This window comes from Castor canadensis, chromosome 11 (genome assembly GCF_047511655.1).
Source record: "Castor canadensis chromosome 11, mCasCan1.hap1v2, whole genome shotgun sequence".
Lineage (NCBI taxonomy): Eukaryota > Metazoa > Chordata > Mammalia > Rodentia > Castoridae > Castor > Castor canadensis.
In genome coordinates, this window is record NC_133396.1 from 31,448,440 (window position 1) to 31,466,647 (window position 18,208).

The following is an 18,208-nucleotide window of genomic DNA, read 5'->3' on the forward strand; positions in this document are numbered from 1 at the left end:
TAAAGTAAAAAAAAGGGCTACAGGTATGACTCAGTGGTAGAGTATCTGCCTAGCAATTATGATGCCTTGTGCTCAAACCCTAATGCTACCTCTACTACAAAAAAAGACACCATCAAATTCAGCAACTTTCTGGTACTGCCCCCATTTTGAAACTGAGAAATGTGGACAAAAACCTAAAAATAAATGTTCTCATTTGAATCCTCCATTTTCCATTTGTGAAGCCCTTTTCAGGCTGCCAGGTGCACAATTTCTATTATAAAATAGAAACTAAGGTGATATGTTTGAGCACTAATATGTGTAAGAGTGTTGATTGTTAGGAAAACCAACCCTGGGAACACTTGAGATGCAAGGAAGTCCCCTAAAGCAACATTTTTTTTAATAGCTTTTGCTGCTATTTGACTAACTTCCTGCCACTGCTGTCACCCAGCCCATTAACGGTTTATTCTTCAAAGATGATACATCTGGGAACATTGCCCTGGCCCTGAGTGACTCCTCCCTACATGTCCTAGGCCAGATGGTCAGAGTGTTACTTTACTACAGTATGTGGAAATATCAGCTATAACCCTATCCTAGTGAGTAATGAGGTGCCTGGACTTATTACTCACCTCAGCTCATGTTGCCTCAGGGATAATTTCACCAGCGTCTGCATTTCAACTTCCTATTTCACACTGTCTGCCACCCCTTCCAGTAACCTTCTTCTCTCAAGCTAGAAATCTCCCTGTGCTCTCTTTCCACCCCCAGCTATTAGAGACAAGCAAGAGCTATTTGAAATGACTTGTCAAGTTCATATTTCTGTGTCAGTGCAAGAAAGATCTCCCCCAAATGAAATAATTATTGATTTAGCAGACTCTTTGGGTTTTGACTTCCAAAATTTCCAGATCTAGAGGTTTCCTTTCAAAATGTAGGTCCCAAGGGAGGAAAAACAAAGAAAAATATCTCCATGCTGTTTATTCTTTCATCTATAACCCTGCTCTTCACACTTCTCTCATCAGAGGATGCTATAGACTTTTGTCAGTGATTTCTCCAAATTTTCAAATTTTTTAGCCTACCACATAATAAGTCATCAAATTATTTGAATGACAGAGAGTTTGACATTTCCATATGATCTTCAAAATAATAATGAAGATGTATAAAATTTAATTCTACTTAAATTAAAATAAATATACTATACACATATATTTTCTTCTTTCTCTATTAAAAACAGATATACCTACATATATCTGGGGGACATTTGCACCTTAAAATATTAGTTACTGGAATCGTAAAACAAAGATGCACCGATTGTAACAACTCAAAAAATATATAAGGGTTTAAAGTAAAATCAATACTATTATCTCCTCTTAAATTTGTTCTTTGGTCCCACACTAGTAATGGTATGGGGTCCACAAGTAAATGGATACGGGTAATGTTTTTATTCAAAATGTGATCAGACTCTACCTGCTATCAGTTGTTAAGTCTGTTTTTAACTTCATGATTCTTTTTTATTAATATACAAGTCTTACAAAATTTTTCTATTGCTTCTTTTTGGTGGCACTGGGGTTTGAACTTGGGATCCTGCACTTACTAAATGTTTTAAATCTACTAGTCTTAAGAGTAAATAAAATACACAAACTATATCTGAAGAGTAAGGCCAGGCACCAGTGGCTCATGCCTGTAATCTTAGCTACTCAGGAGGCAGAGATCAGGAGGATTGTGATTTGAAGCCAGCCTGGGCAAATAGTTCGTGAGACCTATCACAAAAAACACTTCACAAAAATAGGGCTGATGGAATGGCTCAAGATGAAGGCCCTGAGTTCAAGCCCCAGTACTGAAAAAGAAAAAAAAAAAAGAGTAAGTACATATCTAAAGATTAAGTTCAAAGAAGGTTCATAGCAGAAATGTAAACCACAAAAATAGGCATATGATAGAAAGCTTATCTTTCACCATACCTCTATGTCCCATTTTCAGAAGCCATAACTTTGAGCACTTCCTGGTTACTCATTCCTGAAATTTGGAACAGGAAATTTGAAAAATTTTAATCTCTTTCAAAGAAATGTCCAGTTCATTTTCCCCCTTTCTTCATACCTTCATACTCATAGGCTATAAAAAGAGAAAACCCATTTCTTTGTAAATGTTCAGGCTCATCTTGACCTCATGAAGCACAAACAGAAGCCGGACATTTCTCAGGAAAGGCTACAAATCACCTGCAGTGGACAGAAGGCTCAGAACTGGACAAAGCCAAGGCCATTGCAACTCCAGAGACCTGGAGCATTCTGCAAATCATAGCTTTAGTTGAAACTGTTGCATGTTATGAACTATCTTGTCAGAAAAATAAATATGCCTATGTATGTTGGCACTTCATCTTAAAGTCCAGCCAGGCTCCAGGTTAAGAGCACCTGACCTGCTCCTGTCTCCTTCCTCCTCTCTCTCTTCACTGCATAGAGAAGAAACTGAGGCATGGGAGGGTAAATATCACAAGCAGCATGAGGCAGAACACAATGGGACCAAAGTCTCCTGACACCTAGTCCAATGCTTGACTTAGATGGTATGACTGTGAGGAAACCCTTTGTTTATCTCTACACACAAAAAAGAGGTGAGGTCATGGTGTCAACAAGCCATGTGTGCATCATCCTGCAAAACATCCTAAGGGACAGTGGATCTACAGCCATACCACCCTGAAGGTGTCCGATCTTGTCTAGGGGAAAGTGGGCCACAAGGTGGTCAGATAATAGATTGTGTTATACACCTATTGGTCAGGAATCTCCAGAGAAGCAGAACCAGCAGGGTACTTTTATACAGAGGGGTTTATTTTAAAGAATTGCCGAATGTGATTAAGGAGGCTAGCAAGTTTTTGGACTTTCAGGGTAGACCAGCAGGCTTGGGACCCAGGGAAGACATCATGGTGCTGTGGTTCAAGTGTGACACTGTCTGCTGATAACTTTCTTCTTTTTCAGTGGAAGTCAGTCTTTGTTCTGTTGAAGTCTTCAGCTTATTGGAAGAGACCCATTCACATTATGGAGGACGATGATTTACTTAAAGTTCACAGATTTAAATGTTAATATCCAAAAGCACACCTTCATAGAAACATACAGAATAATGTTTGACCGAGTATTGAGGCACTTGTGGCCCAGCCAACTTGCATGTAAAACTAACCATTATAATCAATCTGGCCTGGATCGTTCCATCAATTTTTTCAGACTTAACCCACAATCCATTGGAACTGTTTGTACCTGCAAGAGCATTTCCTAGAATAAGAAATGCATTTTATTATGCCTCGAAGACAAAGTCAGAAAAGTGTTTTTCTGATACTAGAAACTAACTTCATAGTGAACTGTATGTATGTTTTAGAAAGGCTATCCTGGAACTAGCAATTTTATATGGAGATGACATCATTTAAAGACCACCTTAGATAATACAGCATGTCCAGAATTCCAGAATTCCAGTGTCCAAATGTCTGCCCACTAAGAGTCATTCACTCTTTAAATAAACATATATTGGACACATGCTACTGGTCAAGAACTGTGCTAGCCATTGAGGAAATGTAATCATTCTTATATCAAGAAATTTGTGATCTAATGAGAAAAGCAGAGGCAAGAATGAAAATTCCCTGCAGTTAATACTCTGAAAGAGATTTGCATAATGTGCTAAAGGGAGCACAATTTCAAGAACAAGTCCTGTATCACAATGCATTCCCTTTTATATTTATTGCAAACACTTGGTTCCAAGAGAGAGAGGCAAGGATTCCTCCATTTGACTTGGTTACCCCATCACAAGTTCTCCAACTCCAGAATCCAGTTTCTCTAAAATGGTTATATCCAAATAAAATTATTTCAATGGTTTTCAGGTGCAATATAGACTAGGAAGTGAGGAGTTTGGAGCCAGAATATAAATGAGTTTGTGGTTCACATCAGACACTTCACCTGGAGAGGGAAGCTACATGGGCTGCTTTGAGTCCCAAGAAGTGCAGCCTCTGGTATCTGAATGATTAGAAGCCCCATTTAGTGAGGCATCTGGGTACTTGTTGGATTTCTGAAATAAGGGCTTCATTAACAAGGTCACTGTGTCGTACTGTTATGTTAGCAATTATCACAGAGGAAGTTAATCTGGGATTAGGACCAGATTTTCCAAAGCTAGACTTGAAAACACCATGGAAGTAGACTTTCCTGTTGGTGATAGAAAGATTGACATTTAACAGCAGCCTTTTGTGCAGCAATGACAGGTCTGATTATTCTGAAGTTTGACCAAGCGTGCAGTTTGATTAGATTATTGTTTACTGGGTGTTTCAATGAACTCTAGTTGCAAAGTGTGTGTCTAAAAATTCCACCTATGATATCTTTGTGCTGTGCTAGCCTAGATATATCTGAAGCTGAGGGAAGGTTCCAGATTGTGTTCACTGTTTAAAATTAAAGAAAAGATAGCATAGCATAGGCTGAATGTGGAAAACCTAGCATTGTCAGCCTGAATAGGCTAAAAGTTCTCTTGATACCAATTGTGCTTTTTGTTCCCTAGAAGAATGTGTGCTCTACTTTTAAAAGAATTTAAAAACTAAGCCATGAATGTACTCACTGAAGATTGGGAGTGAGTGCACACTGAGTAGTTTTTTTTCCCAAACTTGAACCTGAATGAACCAAAATTGCATTTCGTTAGAGGAAACACTCTCTGTATTCCAAATAGAATCTAATATCTGGAATAGATAAAAATGGTTAAGAAGCTTAATGTTGTTTACTTTTGAGCCAGTAAAATAAAACACTGATGGAAAACAACTCCATTACTCAGAAGAGAGAGAAATGGGAAAGATGACCTTATGGAATTTTCCTGGACATCAAAAGGAGAGCTAGAAATTGTTAATTAATAGTTACCATGGTAGTGTTAATTAGGTAAACTTTTGATGTTATTCATTCAGATTTATTGTTCCAAGTTGGCTGATTATCTACAAAACCAGATGTAAGGCGTGTTGTGGAATAATTAGTCAATGCACAAAAATTGGCTATAATTTGCCAATTCTTCCAAAATATTGTGGAATAAACTTATAGATAACAGTGAAATATAAGGTTTAAGACAGAGCAGAGGCTAATTTGAAGTCAGTCATGATCCTAGCAATAAATACTACTCCTAGTTGTATTTAACAACCACCAAAATTAATAATCATTTCAAAACACAAATGACATGCTCTTTGCTGAGTATGGTATGGAATAACACAAGCCACTATTTGTGAATACATTGAAACAGACCTCAACAAACTGATTATTATGTTGGCAACTTATCCTTGGGGGTCTTTACAACTACACAAAATGAGGAAAGGGGTGAAGCAAGACTGAGACGTTATTAGTGAGCCTCATTTAAAGTCTGTGAAGTGGTTGGCTTTCTCCAATGAGATGGCACTAAGTGACCTTGGATATTCTGATGTAACAGTTCAAATATTTTGATGGGTGTGACCTAATCAATGACTAAGATAGGATTTCTAGGAAAACATTAAATGAATAGTATATATAAATAAGAATGTGATATTCTTCCTAATAGTATAGAAATTTACAGCTGCTCTCAGACTTCTTTCAGTCTCTTTGGCTCCTTCTCCTCAACTTATTAATATCTTTAATTATGTTTCTAAGCTCCTTTTAACATAGTTTATAACCATTATCTTTACTCTGTCTTGTCATCATGAAACATCTCAAAGATTGATATACTTTCACTATATTTACTTTCTTATTTTCAATTTTTTCATATCTTTAAAAATGCAGAGTCTGTTCACCACTTTATGTTTGCTTATTTACTTATCTACAGTTGATAGAATGTTTTTATTTTTTTACAACATGATGTTTTGAAGTATGTACGTGTTGTGCAATGGTTAAATGTAAGAAATTAACAAATGTATCACCTCACATAATTATTGTTATCTGTATCATTTTGAATTCACTAAAATCTGCATTCATAATAATTGCTGTTGCTGAAGTCACTAATGACTTCTTAGTTTCCAAATGTCCACATCAATGGATGCTTTGATGTCCTCATCCTCTTTGATCACTAAGGGACTAACACTGCCATAACTTCCTGTTAAAATATTTTCCTCCTTTGAGTTTCAGAACATATTCCTTTCTGCTCTCTTCCTATTTCTTGCTCTCAGCCTTGTCCTCCAATCTCTTCTTAGGAAAAATAAGTTTTCTAATAGGAATAAAATAGAAACAAATATTTGAAGTATAAGGCAAAATATGAAACATGCTATGAAAGAAATGCAAACAAGGAGCTTAGGAATTTGGGGATAATATACCATCTCTTAGAGATTCTACATGGGGACCCCCCAAAACCTCTCTTTTAAAATCTCTAAGGTGATAGAGATTAGTCTATGTTCAGAAACTATTCCAGGAACTGCAAGGTGCTATACATGATTCATTTAATTTTTATAAGAAACCCATAAGATAGCTGTTCTTTTTCTCCTTTTTATAGGTATAGGAACCAAGATTTAAATAGGCTAATAACTTACATGACTTCATGTCTCAGCAGGTAGTGAATCCAGACCTGGAACTCAGGACCTCCTTATTTCTCCAGAGCCTCATGTTTAGGGAACCTCAGCAAATAATAATGAGAAACTTGGTCCCATGGCAAATGTGGATAAGGTAAGTGCAGATAAACTATGGTCCCCATGGGAAGCGAGATTGGGAGAGCACTTTCAGGCAGATCATTGAGAGTTTGATGGAAGAGCTATTTGCAAAGTCACAGGCAACAGAATCCTGCCATTCTTTAGGAACTGCAGAGCATTCTGGGCTAGTCTTAGGCAGGTGCCACTCATCATGAACTCAAAGGGTTACCACACTCACCACAGGACTAAAAACTGGGTAAAGGGCTTAAATATGCAATCAGATAACTAAGAGAACTAGTGAATGGTTCTCAAGACTAATCTGTCATTTTAAACACAGCTTTTATTTATTCCTTATGAAGTTCTCTGGGACAAATGGTTACTCAGCATAAATGCATCTTTATTCACATCACTAAACACATGCAGGAGAGCAAAGATGATGCTGTCAACACCTCCTCGTGGAGCAATGTGGAAGATTCCAACACAGTCCATGGTGTTGTAACAGACCTTCCAAGCAATGTGCTGCGGGTAATGTGTGACGAGATCCCAGCTTCCTCTCGGCTGCATATGCGTTTGTCTTCCTGGCAAATACTCCCAACCTTTCTTACTTTTTATCACAAGAATCTATGCAACGAAGTTTTTAAAGTCATCTGGACCCAGAGGGCCCCTAATATATTTTGCTGTACGCTTTCATCCTGCAGCAGAGGAAATTGAGGCCCAACATCGAGCACTGTGTAATGACTTACTAGGATAAACCTGATGATGTCAACATGTTCAAACCCATACCAACATAAAGTGTTGCAGAAAACCTGGCATTGTCCTGCAAATTCCTCTGGTTGATAGATAGTGCTGTTCTCAAGCAGGGACAGACTTTTCTTGAACTTGTTTCCTTAAGAAATGGGCATCACAGTAACTTCCTCTCAAAGTTATAGAGATAATAGTAAGTGAGTATATGTAGCTTTTATAAACTCAGAATGTAACAAAATTCATTGCATTATTCACAAGTAAAGAATATTTGCTACAGCCAACTTTACTCTCCTCTCCTTGGGCTTTGGAGACCAGCTTCTTTAAAAAATTTTGCTCCTGAAAGTTCTCTTTCTTCTGCCTTATTTTTAAAAATAAACCTTTTGTTTCAGAATGGTTTTATCACTTCTTGGCCTTTGGGCTAAGATTAAGTGTAGAATAGTTTTAGATATACAGAAAACAGTTGGAAGATAGTACCGAATTCCTATATATCCCACACCCGGCCTCACCAATTTCTCCCATCAGTGGACCCCTCCCATCAGTATGCAGACATGTGGTATTGTGTTCTATCTTAAAACAGAAGGAAAACATCTTTTTCCTTCACATTCCTCTTCAATTATTATTCTATATTCCACTTTAAAGCAAAACTACTGAGAGAATGGTTTTTTTTTTTTTTTAATCTCATGAATGGCCTTCTCTACTTTACCCCTGTTACTTTCACACCTCACTGAGTTGGGATTGTTATAGTCCTCTGTGTTACTTAATCCTGTGGTCACATCTGTGCCTTCAATGCATTCTTCTCTCATCAGCATCCAATTCAGTTTTTTTTAATCCCTCTTTCTTGGAAAACTCTCATGCCTTGGTTTCTGTGATACTGAAAGCTCTTACTTCACTGGTGGTCTCTCTTCAATCATTTTCGTCACCTACTTTTTCTCTACCTGTTCTCTGAATGTTGGCATGCCTCTGGGCAATATTAAAGAGCCCCTGTTCCTCTGGTCTATGTTTAATCCCTAGATCTTATCTGGTTTCCTGGTTTATATTTTCCTGAGATCCAATGACTTCTTACCTCTACTTTGAAGATCGTTGTTTTAAGGTACTGCTGAATAAAGACCACACCACGTGTGGAAAGGAAAGATTTATTAGTCCAGACCACAGAGTTGTCACTCTCGGGTTCAGAGTGAAGTGGCTTGGCTGAATTGGGTGGTGGGCTTTATAGGCAGGGCCAAGCCATGGGGGAGAGAGAGAGTCTCTGGTCTCTGATTATCCGCGATCATCAGATGGAACAGGTTAACATGCCAGGCTAGTTGAGTAACTGGAAGTTCCTGAGTTGTTTTACAAGCCGAGAAACAATTAGGCAGGGAGAAACAAGGAAGGCAGAAACAAGTGGTCATAAATCAGAGGGTCTGGTTTCGGTGCTAACCTCGAGACCTTCCGGCCACCCCAAGAATGCCAGGGACCTAACATTCCAGCCTTTTGTTGATATTATGGGCACCAATCGATCTAGCTGCTTCATGCTGAGTAGGGATGTTGTTAAGGGGAATTCAGCTGGAATTTGGAAATTTGTGAGGTCCCCAGGAGCGGAGGCTGACGTTTTTTTCCCAGGCTTCATCTGCAGACAAGGCCAGTTGTTGGTAGGCCAAAGGAACATCTGGTGGGAAGTCTGTCTGCTGAATTCCCTGAGCGATCCTGGAGGCATCTAGCATTAAAGAGTGTTTTCCTGGTTTAAGGGTTTGTATTTCCATAGCATCCTTACATGTGCAGCTGTTTTTCTTTCTATTGTAGCCTCTATAATGGACCTAACAGATCGTATAACCAAGGGAAGAAAGCAGGGAACTATTTTGCATGCTGTTTTGAGATTAGAAAAGTTGGCCAGTGGGTGAGGCTGGGGTTCCATATGATTTGGGGTACCCCACCACTAAGTCTCTTGGGCTATGAAGGGAAAGCAGATCGAGAGCCAGATGAGGACTAAGAGTTGATGCAGGAGTGGACAAGGGAGAGAGTTTGTAGGAGAGGCGTAGCTGTGTGGGGCCCAGCGGTACACAGAGTGTGGCAGGACCTAACAGTTGTTATATCTTCACTTGCTGAGTACACATCTCCTTTTCAATGTCTAATAATTACCTCAAGTTCCATGAGACCAAAACGAGCTCCTATCACTCTCTGCTCCAATCTGTACCTTCTGCAATGTCCCATCTCAGTTAATAGCACTATCCAAGCTAGAAGACAGGCTTGTCCTTGATATTTTATTCCCTCAACCCTTCACAGCCAATCTACCTGCATCTTCTTTCAACTTTACTTGAAGCATATATCCTCAGTCCATTCACATTTTCTGTCTCCAAAGGTAACACTCTGGCTTGTCACCATCTCACGTCAATCCTGATGAAATGGCTTCCAAGTGGTCTTTGTACTTCTACTCTTGCCCCTTCACACAACCACTGAACTCATTCTCCACATGGCAACCAGAGTAATATCATTAAGACATCAGCCGTATCTTGTCACTTCTTTGCTTTACTACTCAGTGACTTGACAGGGCATTGAAAATCGATCCAAACTGTCCCCAGTCCTCTGATCTTCAGCGCTCTCTCTGCATGGCCTGGCTTTTTCTTCTCTCCATCATTCTTTTCTTGCTCATCAGTCACTCTTGTTTGCTCTATGGTTCAAATTCAGGAAGATTGTTTCTGCCTGAGAACTTTTCTTTTGTTATCTCTGCCAGGTATACTTTACTTCCCAAAAGCATCCTATGACCAGCTCCTCATCACCTGGTCAGAGGACCTTTCTTAATCATCTCTGTTAAAATATCCATTCCTCACTCTCCAGTTTTCGTTCTTGGTTTTAATTTCTTCATTACATACATCACTATTTTAAATTTCCTTGGTTCATTTTGTTTGTTTTGTTTCCTCCCCCTAATGTGAGCCTGTTTAGGGCAGGCACCATGCGCCTCGGCACTGCTAGTACATAAGAAGTGATCAGTAAGGACATGAAATGTGGAACTGAGTGAGCATACTGTGCAGCAGAGATGGACTGCTGAACAGATCTTGATTACTTTCCGAACAGGGTACTTTTGATAGAACCTTAGAATCCCCAAACCACCCATTCAGCTCTGTGCAGCCATTGTCTGACCATGCAACATGAAAAGAAGTTCATGATGAAGAGTTCATGATGAAGAGTTCATGATGAAGAGTTCTCTGGTTGATTAGTGAATGGGCGTGTGCCTTCCACACACTTGCAGGCTCCTGAACACTGATAGTTTGTAAGGTTCTGGTTCTGTCCATCTACCTAGAAGCACAGAAGCATTAATTAATACTTGCTTCTTGAACATGTAAGGTATCCTAAGAGCCCTACTCTGTGTTTGTCTCATATTGTTTTCTTGAATTGTCTATTCTCAAAGGCATTTGTTATTTCCCCTAATTTGCAGATTGAATAACTGAGGTAAGAGGAATCAAGTAAGTTGCAACAAAAGTCACAAAACTGACAAATGACAAATCAGAGATTTCAAAGCCCATTTTCTCTTCACTGTGTACTGCACTTTTGAGAATTACAACATATTCTTCAGGTTATACTAGGTGAACGGTGAAATAATAATAGTTGGATCTCAGGCACTAGTAACCATAGAACCATCCAAGTTACTCCTGTCTTTGGTTGCATCCAAGGTATCCCAGATATTTGCAAGAAGAGTCTTTTTTCTTTTTCCCAGATAGAATTCTATTTGACTTTTCAACATGACAAAGAAACACAAGCTATTTTGAACCACACTCATAGTGGGGGTGTTAGTCCCTGCTGGTATGTTAAAATTGTAATCTTTTCATATAATTAATGAGAATTGAATAACTATATGAATGAGTAAATATTTACTATGTACAAAAAGATATGCATGATATTAATTTCAAAAATCTAATACTAGCTTGAGCAAGAAGAGTCTTTTAGTAACAAAGCGGAATGATCATAAAAATTTAGGCTTGGTATGTTGGCACACAGCTGTAGTCCCGGCTACTGAGGAGGCAGAGGCGGGAGGATCATTAATTCAAGGCCAGCCCAGGCAAAGTTATCAAGACCCTATCTCAGACGTAAAATACAAAACAAAAGGATTGGGGGCATGGCTCAAGACTTAAGTGGTAGAGAGCTTGCTTAGCAAGTTCAAGGCCCTGGGTTCAATTTCAAGTACCTAAAAGACAACCAAAAAAACTGAATTTAAACGATTATCCTTCACCTTCTTCTCTATCTTGTTCATTTTCTTAACCCCTAATAAACACTTACTGAATGTGCCAGGCACTTCTTAGATTCTGGGAATATACTTGTCACGAGAAAGACACAATGCCAGTTGGAGGTTACATTTTGAATGAACGAAGCTATATTTAATTTCTTACCATCCACACTATCTGCTTACAGTTCTTTAATTTCAGTTGAGCTTTTGGTTTGGTTTTGGTTTGGGAGGGTTACTGTGTGTTTTGGTTTGTTTGGAGTTTTTGGCAGTACTGAGGTTGGAACTCAGGACCTCCCACTTGCCAGGCAGGTGCTCTACCACTTGAGGCCCTTTTTTTGTTATTTTAAATTTATTTGTTTAAGTGGGGCCTCCTATGTTTGTTCAGGGCTGGCCAAAGACCTCTATCTTCTTATCTTATCATATCGTATCTTATCTTATCATATATCTATGATCACAGCTGTGATCATAGGTGTGGGCCACTATGCCCAGTTGATTGATTGAAATGGGGTCTTGCTAACTTTTTGCCTGGTCTGTCCTCACACTGCAATTTTTCCAATCTTACCTACTAAGTAGCTTGGATTACATGTATGAGCCTTCATGCCCTAGAGTGCTGGAGTTTGAACTTGGGGTCTTGTGCTTGCTAGACAGGAGCTCTAACACTTGACCCATATGCACATCCTTTTGCTTTAGATTACTTTTCAGATAGGGTTTCATACTTTTTGTCCAGTCCTACCTCAGACTCTATCCTCCCATTCCTCCTATGCTTCCTATAGCTTGGATTATAGATGTACCCCACCACATCAAGCTTGCTTACTGAGATAGGGTCTTACTAATGTTTTTTGCCCAGGCTGACCTTGAACCACCATTTTCCTATCTCTACCTCCCAAATAGCTGGGATTACAAGCGTAAGCCACCATCCCTGATCTCAACTGAGATTCTAATAGTTACGTGAGCTGGAGTCAAGGATTGATGGGTGAAAGGGTCCTCCAGAGACTCCCAGGGAGGTGCTTCATGACATTGAGCGTCACTGACGGAACTGGGTGATGACATTCCAAGCCAGGCCATCTGTGGTCCAGCTCATGAATGTGGCTTCCCTTAGTTTAGCTTTATAAATATTTCTTCATAGAGGATAAACTCTTGGTGCACGATGAGTTTATTGCTTGAGCTTGGGAAATGTTTAGGAAGTGGTATTGATAGATTTAAGGGTTGATTAGATACAAAGGGGATGAAGAAATGGAAGAATCAAGGCTTTAGGGCTGAGCAACTAGGTAATTGGTGGTATGATTTACTAAGAAGCAATATACTAAAAGAGACGGGAATGTTTCTCTTTACTGAGTCTTGTTGAGGCAAATGACTATGAAGTGAGTTTTGGATGTGTTGAAAGGCTGGGAATTGTCAACAAATAACAAGAAAGCCAGGAAGCTGGAAAACTATGCCTTCTGAGAGCTGCACGTGGAATTCAGTGATCCGTATAAAGGGAGTGGCTTTATGCTATTTAGACAAGGCATTTTAAATTCTGTGGATTTGTTGTCTTTAACATCCAAATTTCTTCCCTTGGAAGGAAAATCCATCCAGAATTTTAAAAAGGCAAAGCAAACAAAAAAGAAAAACCCACACCACCTTCTCTTCTAACATTGTCTTTCAACAAGTATCTCGCCTTGTTCTTTCAGCATGAAGTCAGATAATGATTTTCCCCAAGGGAAGGAGGCAGCATGAAAACTAAATTAGATCCTAACAAAACAAGCCAATATATTTCCCCTCCAGCATGAGCACTCTTGTTTCATCTCAGTGGTGACCGATACATCTGATAAAGAAGCCATGCATCTGTGACTGATTTAAGCAGTGTTGTGCAACACACACTCCTTCGTACTCAAACCTTTGTTTTCTTTCAATTTTGTGTTGTTTTGAAGGGACCTTTTTTAAATTTTGATTTCCTCTTGTGAAATGGTTGGGTGAACATGGACATTGAGACAAAAGGTCTAACTTTGAATGCCTGCTGTTCAGCTTCCCAATATGTAGTTTTTGTTCTTTCAGAAATTATATAACAAAGTTTTTTTGGAAGCTTTGAGGGCAGAAGTGGTAATTGTTGTTTTGTGTCTCCAATTTGGGAACAGAAAATTAGAATTTCTAGATGTAGGGAGCTAGAAAGGGCACAAAATAAGGGACTAGGACACCTGGCCTTTCTCCTAACTTGCTGTGACTTTGGGCAACTTATTCAAACTCCCTCAACTTGTCTCATTATACAGAAAAGTCTGGAGAATGACAACAATCTTCAATTTCCCAAACCTGAATTTCTGTTTTGTGGAGACAGCAGCAACATGGAACTTTAGATCAGCTGTGGAATACTGAGAAATTCTTCTGGAACAGCTCAAGTAGATCAACCACAGTTAGGAGAAGGAGGAAGATCCTGAGGTTCCTGTGGCCATTGTCAGTACTGTAGATTCAGGCAGAGATACCCACGCTTACTACAGAAGTACAAATGCAGATCCTGAAAGTTCTGCCCACCTGACTTTGAGAAGTGGTATGGTGTTAAATTGAATGTTTGAAGAAGGGAAAAGAAGGAAAATATGGAAGATGGGAGGAAAAGACATAGAAGGAAGGATAAAAGGAGAGTCACGAAAGAAAAATCTAAGAAATGACACTGCTACTTGCTACTGTCTTCTGTAAGTACCTTCTGGACATCATCTAGGTCAGGCCAGAGTCTTTACCTGCCTGATTCTTGCAATAAACTCCTAACAGGTATCCCTGCCTTCAGTTTTGCCCCCTCAAATACATTCTGTATGTGCAACCCAAGTGATTTTCCTAGAAAATAAATCTGGTGGCCCTGTCACTCTCTTAAACTCCATCAGCCTTCTTACTGCTCCTTAGAGCAAATTCCAAATTATTTAGTATGGTTTTTCCAAAACTATTGTGATCTGTAACAATAGTTGGTATATTTGTCAACTTTCCATTATTATAATGAAATACTTGACTCAGACTAATCATGAAGAAAAGAATGGTTTATTTTAGTGCATAGTTCTGGAGATTCGAGTTCAAGATAAGACAGCACTATGGTTTGGGCCTTTGGCAAGTGCTGTACTTCATGTCAGGAGTGTATATCAAGTGAGTGCCCCCATCTTGAGCCAGGAAGCAGAGAGAGACAGAACAGGAGCTGGGATCCCACAATCCCTTTGATTAGCACACTCCACAATGACCTAAGGACCTTCCATAAGGCCCCGTCTCTCCACAGCACTGCTCAGTACTGCTACCCTAAGGACCAAGCTTTTACATATATGTTTGGGGGACACTCATCTAAACCATAGCAGTTACTTTTTATGAAAAGGGCCAGATAGAAAATATTTCCTGCTTTGAAGGCCAAATGGTTTCTGTGGCAACTATTCAAATTTGCCATCATAGAAGAAAGCAGCCAGGGACAATATGTAGATAAATGAATATGGTTGTGTTCCAATAAAACTTGACTTACCATACAGGCAACCCTTCTGTCGGCCTTAGTGCCTCCCTCAGCCAATCCCTAACCTTTTGTATTCAAAATCCACTGCCTTCCTTGAAATTCCCTAACTGTTCTCTGCTTTCTATCAATGCAGTGCTTTTGCACACACTCTTTCCTCATTCTGGGTCAACTTCTCCTCATCTGTTTGTCTAGTTAATTTCCACTTACTTTTGTTATTGTATTTAAACCTCTTGACCAATCCCTGCAGACACTGTATTCCCACTTATACTGTAATATAATTCTTTGCATGTCACTCACACTGCACCATAGGCTATTGGAGGAAAGGAAGTAGGTGTGGCTAATTTCAGTAATAAACACAGTGCCCCTGACAATGAATGGACTCTAAAATCCATTAATGAGCATGAGGATTTATTTTATTTTATTTTTTTTATTTTCTTCCCTTGGACACGTGTACCTTGGGAGGACCTGGGCCTGCTCCAAGCTGGACTCACTTTGCAGTCCTAGCCAAGGCCCCTCCCCTGGCTGGGCACAGCTTTGTTGTCACTCTTGTCCTGGTTGCCAGGGCAGAGAACTTGCTGTGAGGGAGAAGAGCTTACGGGAGCCCCACGGTGCAGCTCCGGGCCGTCTTGCTTTAAAGGTAGAGCCTGGGGTGGTGGAGGGGACCATGGCTTTGGCTCTGCTGTGTCCCTCACACTGTTCTGCCTCTCCTACCCCCAGGTCCTCTGCCACCTATCTCCACAGCCTCTGGGCTGTCTGAATATAGATGTAGTTGGACAGGGTGACCCTGTGTAGGAGGGCTGTTATACAGGACCTGGTAGGGTCACCAGCCTGAGGTCAGCTCTGAAAGGCCAGCTGGGGACTGAGGGTGTGCCTTGCCTGGCTGCACCTTGCAGTGTGCTCAGCTCAGCTATCTCCCCAAATAACAGTCTCTGGAGCCTGACAGAGCCACTGGGCAGGCGGGAGTGGCCTGCCCCAGTGCTGTGCGGGGAGGGGGGCTGGAACTCTGCCTTCCCTGGGGACAGCCCTCAGGGACTGTGCAGGGACTCTGATCAGAAGGAGCCAGCAGGAGCCATTCTAAGGGCACTGTCTTGTGACAGTGGCTCTGCTCTCTGGCCTCCCAGAGGCTTGGGGGTGGGGTCCACTAGCTGGGACTCTGGATTCTGGCTTTAGGTATGAGCTGAGCTGGGCCAATGGGGAGACCATTCCTAGGGAGCATGAGGATTTAATACTCAAGGTATCTGTTGCTCTATTGCCTAGCTATAGAATGAATTCATGATATTGTCTGTGATGATTAATTGAGTTTGGAAGAATGCAGGCCACATATTCAGTAATTCCAGTTCCTAGAAATAAGGAATTTGATATAAAGGCCCAGAAAGGAGAACCTGAACTTAATTTGGAGCACATTTCAGAAGATAGGAGGATCACCTAAGGATTGCCCTAAGAAGAGTAGGGACAAGTAACATTTTTTTGGATGACTGCAAGTACTAGGCATGTACCTCTATCCTCCTGATCTCACCTTCCCAAGTAGCTAGGATTACAGATGTGACTGTTGGTCACAACTAACAGTCATCTTGATAGTTGATAGTTCCTATTCTATTTTTGAACCAATTTGCTTTCACACTGATTCTCTAACTCCCCAGTAGCTTCCTGGTAAATCTCCAATTTGAGTCAGCATTGTTTTCTAATGCTAACAATGAAAATGCAACTGTATCCCTTGGCAAAAAGGAATATAACCAAATAACTAACACACAGTCAGCACTAATATATACAATAATAGCTTGGACTTAAGAATAACTCAAGTATGTTAAATGAAGAGACCAACTGAGTTCTAAGACTGTATTAATGTAAATCAGCCAATAACCAGGAATATCCTGGGACAACTTCTAAATTTCTGGGATAAATACTGAAACCTATAAATATATTAATATATTAACATATATATGTATATTACTCTGGAATGTAAACAAATTAGAAAGAGATATGGGAGAAGCCAAAACATAGGCAAATTCTATAAGATAAGCTTACAACACATTGAAAAAAACTATTCATGGAATTTGGCTGGTTTGTCAATGAGAAGAAAGTTTTAACTAAGAATATATAATAGCAAGTAAATATCATTTATTATAACAAGTACAAAAGATGTGAATGTTGTTGGAAAAAAGAACTAAGCACTGTCACTAAGATTTCAACCACTAGACTTTCTTTTAAAAATCTTCAAAATCAGTTTGGAAGCAAAAGAAAGTTAGGAGATATTTCTGGACTCAGTAACTCAACTTAAAGGCAAAACTAGGCTGAAATAAAAAGAATACTGTTATGGTTTGAAGATGAACTGGCCCCCACAGGCTCATGTATTAGGGGCCCAGGTACCAAGTGATGGGCTTTGGGAAAGTGATTGGATCCTGAGGGCTCTACTTAATCAATAGATTCATAATATGATAGTATTATTGGAAGGTGGTGAAAACAGGAGGTGGGGCCTACCTAGAGGAAGTAGGCCATTGTGGGTGTGTCCTGGAGGCTATATCTGCCTTGTCTCCTTCCTGTATCCCCTCTCCTTGCTTCCTGTCAGCCATGAGGTAATTAGCCTTTGCCACATGCTTCTGCCACCATGATGTTCCACCTCACTACAGTCCTGGAATCAATGAAGCCAAAGACTATGAGCTGAAATCTCTGCAAAGATGAGCCTAAATAAACCCTTCTTCATTTAGGTTGTTTCTGTCAGGTAATTGGTCACAGAAAATATATTATGGAATCTACTATTTGTGCACAATAAACTTTATGGTGTACCATTTATTTTGCAGTTGTTCCTTGAGACCAGCTCTCCACTCATACACACACCTACCCTTTTCATTGTCTCAGGAAGTTGACTTGCAAGAACCCTTCTGGCTTCTAGTGGGTGTGGTCAGAAGGGTATGTTTTCAGGGGATTCAAAGAGAGAATGGTGAGTTCCAGATGTTTATCCCCCACCTCCACTCCTGCAGGCTACTTCGGGCTGACCAACATCCTCACCTTGGCACTGACGTATTTATATGTTTTAAGGATTCCCTACCTTTCCTTTCCCTTATTCCTTTGATCCCTGGGTTGTAACAGATATTACCCTAATTCAAGTATACTCCCACCCCATCTCCTGCTGGTCTCTGAGAAATCCAAAGTAAATGTAAACATATAGCCACTTCTACTGCTTCTAAGCAGAAAACCTTTTTTTTTGCCCTAGCCTAATGCTTTCCTATCCTCTCCTAATGGGAAAGAGATTCAATGCCATCTCTCA